Consider the following 9,547-nt stretch of genomic DNA (forward strand, 5'->3'; position numbering starts at 1 on the left):
AATTTCAGCCAGAAAATACCTAAAATCATAGAAAAACATACAAACTCATAGTAAAGTCCAGAAATGTGATTTTTGTTTAAAAACTAATAAAAATATAATAAAAACTAACTAAATCATACTGAAAACTATGTAAAAACAATGCCAAAAAGCGTATAAATTATCCGCTCATCACAACACCAAACTTAAATTGTTGCTTGTCCCCAAGCAGCTAAAAATCAAATAGGATAAAAAAAAAGAGAATATACTATAAATTCCAAAATATCAATGAAACTTAGCTCCAATCAGATGAGCAGGACTTGTAGCTTTTTGCCTCTTGAATAGTTTTGGCATCTCACTTTATCCATTGAGGTTCATAATGATTGGCATCTATAGGAACTTAGAATTCAGATAGTGTTATTGATTCTCCTAGTTCAGTATGTTGATTCTTGAACACAGCTACTTTATGAGTCTTGGCCGTGGCCTTAAGCACTTTGTTTTCTAGTATTACCACCGGATATATAAATGCCACAGACACATAACTGGGTGAACCTTTTCAGATTGTGACTCAGCTTTGCTAAAGTCCCCAATTAGAGGTGTCCAGGGTTCTTAAGCACACTCTTCTTTTTGCTTTGGACCTTGACTGTAACCGCTCAGTCTCAAATTTTCACTTGACACCTTCACGCCACAAGCACATGGTTAGGGACAGCTTGGTTTAGCCGCTTAGGCCAGGATTTTATTCCTTTAGGCCCTCCTATCCACTGATGCTCAAAGCCTTGGATCCTTTTTATTTATCCTTGCCTTTTGGTTTTAAAGGGTTTTGGCTTTTTGCTCTTGCCTTTTGGTTTTAAGAGCTTTTGGCTTTTTCTGCTTGCTTTTTCTTTTTCTATTTTCCTTTTTTTCGCTATTTTTTTTCTGGAAGCTTTTGTACTCACTGCTTTTCTTGCTTTAAGAATCATTTTTATGATTTTTCAGATTATCAAATAACATTTCTCCTTTTCATCATTCTTTCAAGAGCCAACATATTTAACATTCATAAACAATAACTTTAAAAGACATATGCACTGTTCAAGCATACATTCAGAAAACAAAAAGTATTGTTACCACATCAAAATAATTAAACTAGTTTCAAGGATGAATTCAAAACCCTGTACTTCTTGTTCTTTTGTTTTTAAAACAGTTTTCATTTAAGAGAGGTGATGGATTCATATTCATAACTTTAAGGCATAGACACTTAGACACTAGTGATCATATAGTAAGACACAAATATAAATAATCATAAAGCTTAAAAATCGAAAAACAAGAAAATAAATAAACAAGGAGATTAAGGAATGAGTCCACCTTAGTGAAAGTGGCGTCTTCATCTTCTTGAAGAACCAATGGTGCTCTTGAGCTCCTCTATATCTCTTCCTTGTCTTTCTTGCTCCTCCCTCATAGCTCTTTGATCTTCTCTAATTTCATGGAGGATGATGGAGTGCTCTTGGTGCTCCACCCTTAGTTGTCCCATATTGGAACTTAATTCTCCTAGGAAAGTGTTGATTTGCTCCCAATAATCCTGTGGAGGAAAGTGCATCCCTTGAGGCATCTCAGGAATTTCATGGTGAGGAATTTCCTCATGCTCATGTTGAGGTCCATGATCTCTTATTTGCTCCATCCTTTTCTTGGTGATGGGCTTGTCCTCTTGAGTCAATTTTCCATTGAGCTCCTTCCTCACATATGTCTATGAGGACTTGGTCCAACCTTTGATCAAAGTTGACCCTTCTTGTGTAGGGGCGTGCGTTCTCTTCTATCATTGGCAAGTTGAACGCTAGCCTTACATTTTCTGGACTGAAATCTAAGTATTTTCCCCGAACCATGGTGAGCCAATGCTTTGGATTCGGGTTCACACTTTGATCATGGTTCCTAGTGATCCATGCATTTGCATAGAACTCTTGAACTATTAGGATCCCAACTTATTGAATGGGGTTGGTGAGAACTTCCCAACCTCTCCTTTGGATCTCAAGTCGGATCTCCGGATACTCATTCTTTTTGAGCTTGAAAGGAACCTCAGGGATCACTTTCTTCTTGGCCACAACTTCATAAAAGTGGTCTTGATGGACCTTTGAGATGAATCTCTCCATCTCCCATGGCTCAGAGGTGGAAGCAATTGCCTTCCCTTTCCTCTTTCTTGAGGTTTCTCTGGCCTTAGGTGCCATTGATGGTTATGGAAAACAAAAAGCAATGCTTTTTACCACACCAAACTTAAAATATTTGTTCGTCCCCGAGCAAAAGAAGAAAGAAAGAAGAAGGAGAAGAAGAGAAATGGAGGAGAGGGAGAGAGAGGTTGTTTCGGCCAAGGGGGAGAAGAGAGGTTTATGTTGTGTGAAAATGAAGAAAGAATGAGGGGTTTATATAGGAGTGGGGGGAGGGTTAAGGTTCGGCCATTTAGGGTTGGGTTTGGGAGGGAAAATATTTTGAATTTAAAGGTAGGTGGGGTTTATGGGGAAGAGAAGATGGATGTGAGTGATGAGGGGGTGATGGGAAAAAGTGATTGAAGTGATTGGTGAAGGGCATTTGGGGAAGAGAGTTATGAAAAGGTGTGAAGAGGAGAGAAGAAAAAGTGGGGATCCTGTGGGGTCCACATATCCTGAGGGGATCCTGTGGGATCCACAGATCAAGTGGGGTCAAGGACTTAACATCCCTGCCCCAATTAGGCGTGTAAAACGCCCTTGCTGTGCAATCCTGGCGTTTAACGCCAGACTGCTGCCTGTTTCTGGCGTTAAACGCCCAAATGCAGCTTGTTTCTGGCGTTTAATGCCAGGTAGATCCTTGGTTCTGGCGTTAAACGCCAGACATATGCTTGTTTCTGGCGTTTAACGCCAGCATGCCTCTCCTCCAGGGTGTGCTGTTTTTAATGCTGTTTTTCATTCTGTTTTTGATTTTTTTTTCAGTAGTTTTTGTGACTCCATATTATCATCAACCTAATAAAACATGAAATAACAAAGAGAAAATAAAATAGATATGATTAAATAACATTGGGTTGCCTCCCAACAAGCGCTTCTTTAATGTCAATAGCTTGACAGTGAGCTCTCATGGAGCCTCACAGATAATCAGAGCAAGGTTGGAACCTTCCAACACCAAACTTAGAGTTTGAATGTGGGGGTTCAACACCAAACTTAGAGTTTGGTTGTGGCCTCCCAACATCAAACTTAGAGTTTGACTGTGGGGGCTTTGGTTGACTCTGCAGTGAGAGAAGCTTTTCATGCTTCTTCTCCATGGTTACAGAAGGAGATCCTTGAGTTTTAAACACAAGGTTGTCCTCATTCAGTTGAAGGATCAATTCTCTTCTATCCACATCAATCACAGCTCTTGCTGTAGCTAGGAAGGGTCTTCCAAGGATGATGGATTCATCCTCATCCTTCCCAGTGTCTAGGATTATAAAATCAGCAGGGATGTAAAGGCCTTTAACCTTTACTAGCACGTCCTCTACTTGTCGATAAGCCTATTTTCTTGAGTTGTCTGCCATCTCTAATGAGATTCTGGCAGCTTGCACCTCAAAGATTCCCAGTTTCTCCATTACAGAGAGTGGCATGAGGTTTATCCCTGATCCAAGGTCACATAGAGCCTTCTCAAAGGTCATGGTGCCTATGGTACAAGGTATTATGAACTTTCCAGGATCCTGTTTCTTCTGAGGCAATCTCAGTTGATCCAGATCACTTAGTTCATTGATGAGCAAGGGAGGTTCATCTTCCCAAGTCTCATTACCAAATAATTTGGCATTCAGCTTCATGATTGCACCAAGGTACTTGGCAACTTGCTCTTCAGTAACATCTTCATTCTCTTCAGAAGAAGAATACTTATCAGAGCTCATGAATGGCATAAGGAGGTTCAATGGAATCTCTATGGTCTCTAGATGAGTCTCAGATTCCTTTGGTTCCTCAGAGGGAAACTCCTTGCTGATCACTAGACGTCCCAGGAGGTCTTCCTCACTGGGATTCACGTCCTCTCCCTCCCTTGTAGGTTCGGCCATGATGGTTAATTCAATGACCTTGCACTCTTTTTTTGGATTCTCTTCTGTATTGCTTGGGAGAGTACTGGGAGGGGTTTCAGTGATCCTTTTACTCAGCTGGCCCACTTGTGCCTCCAAATTTCTAATGGAGGACCTCATTTCATTCATGAAACTTAGAGTGGCCTTAGATAGATCAGAGACTATGTTTGCTAAGCTAGAGGGATCCTGCTCAGAGCTCTCTGTCTTTTGCTGAGTGGATGATGGAAAAGGCTTGCTATTGCTAAACCTGTTTCTTTTGCCATTGTTAAAGCCTTGTTGAGGCTTTTGTTGATCCTTCCATGAGAAATTTGGATGATTCCTCCATGAGGAATTATAGGTGTTTCCATAGAGTTCACCCATGTAATTTACCTCTGCTATTGCAGGGTTCTCAGGATCATAAGCTTCTTCTTCAGAAAAGGCCTCTTTAGTACTGTTGGATGATTCCTTCAATCCATTCAGACTCTGAGAAATCATATTGACTTGCTGAGTCAATATTTTATTCTGAGCCAATATGGCATTCAGAGTATCAATTTCAAAAACTCCCTTTCTCATAAGCGTCTCATTATTCACAGGTTTCCTTTCAGAAGTCTACATGAACTGGTTATTTGCAACCATGTCAATGAGTTCTTGAGCTTCTGCAGGCGTTTTCTTTAGGTGAATGGATCCACCTGCAGAATGGTCCAGTGACATCTTTGATAACTCAGACAGACCATCATAGAATATATCCAGGATGGTCCATTCTGAAAGCATGTCAAAAGGACACTTTTTGGTCAGTTTCTTGTATCTCTCCCAAGCTTCATAGAGGGATTCACCTTCTTTCTGTCTGAAGGTTTGAACATCCACTCTAAGCTTGCTAAGCTTTTGAGGAGGAAAGAACTTGGCTAAGAAAGCCGTGACCAGCTTATCCCAAGAGTTTAGGCTATCTTTAGGTTGAGAGTCCAACCATACTCTAGCTCTGTCTCTTACAGCAAACGAGAAAAGCATAAGCCTGTAGACCTCGGGATCAACCCCATTGGTCTTAACAATATCACAGATCTGTAAGAGTTCAGTTAAGAACTGAAAGGGATCTTCGGATGGAAGTCCATAAAACTTGCAATTCTGTTGCATCAGAGAAACTAATTGATGTTTCAGCTCAAAATTGTTTGCTCCAATGGCAGGGATTGAGTTGCTTCTTCCATGTAAATTGGAATTAGGTGCAGTAAAGTCACAAAGCATCTTCCTTGCATTGTTATTATTTTCGGCCATGTCTCCTTCTTTTTCGAAAATTTATGTCAGATTTTCTCCAGAGAGTTATGCTTTAGCTTCCCTTAGCTTCCTCTTCAGAGTTCTTTCAGGTTCAGGATCAGCTTCAACAAGAATGTTCTTATCCTTGTTCCTGCTCATATGAAAAAGAAGAGAACAGAAAAGAAAATTTGGAATCCTCTATGTCACAGTATAGAGATTCCTTTATGTGAGTAGAAGAAGATAAGAATAAAAGAAGAGAAATTCGAACACCAAGAGGAAGAGAGGGTTCAAATTTTGAGATGAAGAGAAGTGTTAGTAAATAAATAAAATAATTAGAAAGAGCTGAGGGGGAGAGAATTTTGAAAATAAAATAAAATAAAATATAAATATTTTTGTTTTTATTTTAAATTAAGGTTAAAATTCGGAAATTAAGAAAGGAAAATAAAATTAAATCAAATTAACATTTAAAACAAATAGTAATTAAAAAGGAGTTTTGAAAAAGAGGGAAGGGATTTTCGAAAATTAGAGAGAGAATTAGTTAAGTAGTTTTGAAAAAGATATGATTGAAATAAAAAGATAAGATTGATTGAAAAAGATTTGAAAATCAATTTAAAACAAGATAAGAGGTTAAAAAAGAAGTTATAAAAGATTTTGAAATTGATTTTGAAAAAGATGTGATTGAAATTTATTTTGAGAAAGATTTGAAAAAAATTTAAAAAGATTTGATTTTGAAATCAAAGGATTACTTGACTAACAAGAAACTAAAAAGATATGGTTCTAGAATTTAAAGATTGAACCTTTCTTACTAGGCAAGTAACAAACTTAAAATTTTTGAATCAATCACATTAATTGTTAGTAAAGATTTGAAATTATGAAACAAAATAAGAAAAAAAATTTTGAAAATCATTTTGGAATTTTCGAAAATTATGAAAGAAAAATGAAAAAGATAAGATTTTTAAATTGAAAATTTGATTTGACTCATAAGAAATAACTAAATTTTAAAATTTTTTGACTAAATCAAATCAAATTTTCAAAAATTATGAGTGAAATAAGAGAAAGATATTTTTTTGATTTTTGAATTTTCAATGAAGAAAGAGAAAAACAACCCAAAGACTCAATGCATGAAAATTTTGGATCAAAACATGTGATGCATGCAAGAACACTATGAATGTCAAGATGAACACCAAGAACACTTTGAATGTCAAGATGAACACGAAGAACTTATTTTTGAAAAATTTTCAAGAAAAGAAAACTTGCAAGACACCAAACTTAAAAATTTTTATTCTTTAGACATTAACAAATTGAAAATGCATATGAAAAACAAGAAAAGACACAAAACAAGAAAATATGAAGATCAAACAAGAAGACTGGACAAGAACAACTTGAAGATCATGAAGAATGCAATGTATGAAATTTTTGAAAATAATTTTTTAGAAAATTAAAAAAATGCAATTGACACCAAACTTAAAACTTGACTCTAGACTCAAACAAGAAATACAAAATATTTTTGGTTTTATTATTTTATTAAACTTTATTTTTTATTTTTTTTTCGAAATTCAATTGGGAAAAACGAAAAAAGAAGAATTTTTTTTGTATTTTTCGAAAATAAGAAATAAAAAGCTTAAAATTAAAATAAAATTACCTAATCTGAGCAACAAGATGAACCGTCAGTTGTCCAAACTCGAACAATCCCCGGCAACGGCGCCAAAAACTTGGTGCGCAAAAATCGTGACGGTTCCATTCCTTGGTAACGGCGCTGAAAACTTTATACGCACGTTCATAATCTTAATTCTTTGTCACAACTTCGCACAACTGACCAGCAAGTGCACTGGGTCATCCAAGTAATAAACCTTACGTGAGTAAGGGTCGATCCCATAGAGATTGTCGGCTTGAAGCAAGCTATGGTCACCTTGTAAATCTCAGTCAGGCGGATTCAAATGGATATAGAGTTTTAATAATTAAAAGATAAATAAAACATAAAATAGGATAGAGATACTTATGTAATTCATTAGTGAGAATTTCAGATAAGTGTATAGAGATGCTTTCATTCCTCTGAACCTCTGCTTTCCTGCTGTCTTCATCCAACCATTCATACTCCTTTCCATGGCAAGCTTTATGTAGGGCATCACCGTTGTCAATGGCTACATCCCATCCTCTCTGTGAAAATGGTCCAATGTGCTGTCACTGCATGGCTAATCATCTGTCGGTTCTCGATCATACTGGAATAGTATTTACTATCCTTTTGCGTCTGTCACTACGCCCAGCACTCGCGAGTTTAAAGCTCGTCACAGCCATCCCTTCCCAGATCCTACTCGGAATACCACAGACAAGGTTTAGACTTTCTGGATCTCAAGAATGGCCATCCATGGGTTCTAACTTATACCACGAAGATTCTAATATCTCGGACTCGGTCATCTGTATTAGATATCTAAGAGATATTCATTCTAGCTTGTTTGCATGTAGAACGGAAGTGTTTGTCAGGCAAGCGTTCATAAGTGAGAATGATGATGAGCGTCACATAATCATCACATTCATCATGTTCTTGGGTGCGAATGGATATCTTAGAATAGGAATAAGCTTGAATTGAATAGAAAAACAGTAGTACTTTGTATTAATTCATGAGGAACAGCAGAGCTCCACACCTTAATCTATGGCGTGTAAAAACTCTACCGTTTGAAAATACATAAGTGATAATGGTCCAGACATGGCCGAATGGCCTGCCCCCATGAAAGTCTAAGATAGCATAAAAACTAATCAAAGATCCCTTACAAAGATAGTAAAAAGTCCTATTTATACTAAACTAGTTACTAGGGTTTACAGAAATGAGTAAATGATGCAGAAATCTACTTCCGGGGCCCACTTGGTGTGTGCTTGGGCTGAGTATTGAGCTTTACACGTGTAGAGGCTTCTCTTGAAGTTGAATGCCAGTTTGTAACCTGTTTCTGGCGTTTAACTCCACTTTGCAACCTGTTTCTGGCGTTTAACTCCAGAATACAGCATGGAACTGGCGTTGAACGCCAGTTTGTGTCGTCTAAACTCGAGCAAAGTATGGACTATTATATATTGCTGGAAAGCCCTGGATGTCTACTTTCTAACGCAATTAAGAGCGCGTCATTTGGAGTTTTTTAGCTCCAGAAAATCCACTTTGAGTGCAGGGAGGTCAGAATCCAACAGCATCTGCAGTCCTTCTTCAACCTCTGAATCTGATTTTTGTTCAAGTCCCTCAATTTCAGCCAAAAAATACCTGAAATCACAGAAAAACACACAAACTCATAGTAAAGTCCAGAAATATGGTTTTTGTTTAAAAACTAATAAAAATATACTAAAAACTAACTAAATCATACTGAAAACTATGTAAAAACAATGTCAAAAAGCGTATAAATTATCTGCTCATCACCAGGCTGAGCAGGCAGGACCAGAGCAGGCTGTGCCACAGCATGAGGAGCCACACCAGATCCAGGCTGCAGACCCGGAGATTCCTCTACAGTCAGATCCTCCACTGCAGCAGACCGATCCTCCTACACTTATCCAGCCTGCAGACCCTCAGACCACCACAGAGACACCAGCAGCCCATCCTTCCGGTGATGACACTTCTTCACACCCATCTTGAGTGAGCATCGAGGACGATGATATATTTTAAGTGTGGGGAGGTCGCCATCCCTGGCTTATCTTTTTGGTGAACCACTACAGACTCTTCTATCTTATTTTGTTTATTTTTCTGTATTTTTATCTTTATTTTTATTTTTCAGTACTTGTGCATTGTTCTTTTGCTGTATTTTTACTTTATTTCCGCATTTTGCACTCTAGTTTATATCTTAGACATTTAGTTTAGTTTGCAATTCTAAACTTATTAGTTATAGAATATGTGGATTAATTAGTATAGTTTACCCTTTTAGCATATATTAGTTTGGTTTAATTGAAAATAAAAAGGAGTAAACTAGAAACTTTAGTAAATTAAAACAATCCACACACCTTGTATATATAGCATTACATGTTAGTTAGTTAACAACATTTCTTCAAGGAGGAACACTAAGATTTTAAGGGCCACCCTAAGATTTACATTGAGAATAATGGGAACGCTTGATTTCTACTTGCATAACATACATAACTGATATATGATTTTTGAGCTGGAGAACACACAGTCTGTGAGTTTTGAGCTTAATTGTATGGTTACATTCAAACCATAAATTTCATTTCTGTGTGTTTTGCCCTTCTTTTTCATTCTGGTGTTCTTTACTTTGTTTTAATCTATATGTCCAATATAGAATATAGATACATACCAAGAGATGATTGAGGCCATTATTTGAATCTTTCCTCACT

The sequence above is a fragment of the Arachis ipaensis genome, chromosome B03 (assembly GCF_000816755.2).
Source record: "Arachis ipaensis cultivar K30076 chromosome B03, Araip1.1, whole genome shotgun sequence".
In the NCBI taxonomy this organism is placed as follows: Eukaryota; Viridiplantae; Streptophyta; class Magnoliopsida; order Fabales; family Fabaceae; genus Arachis; species Arachis ipaensis.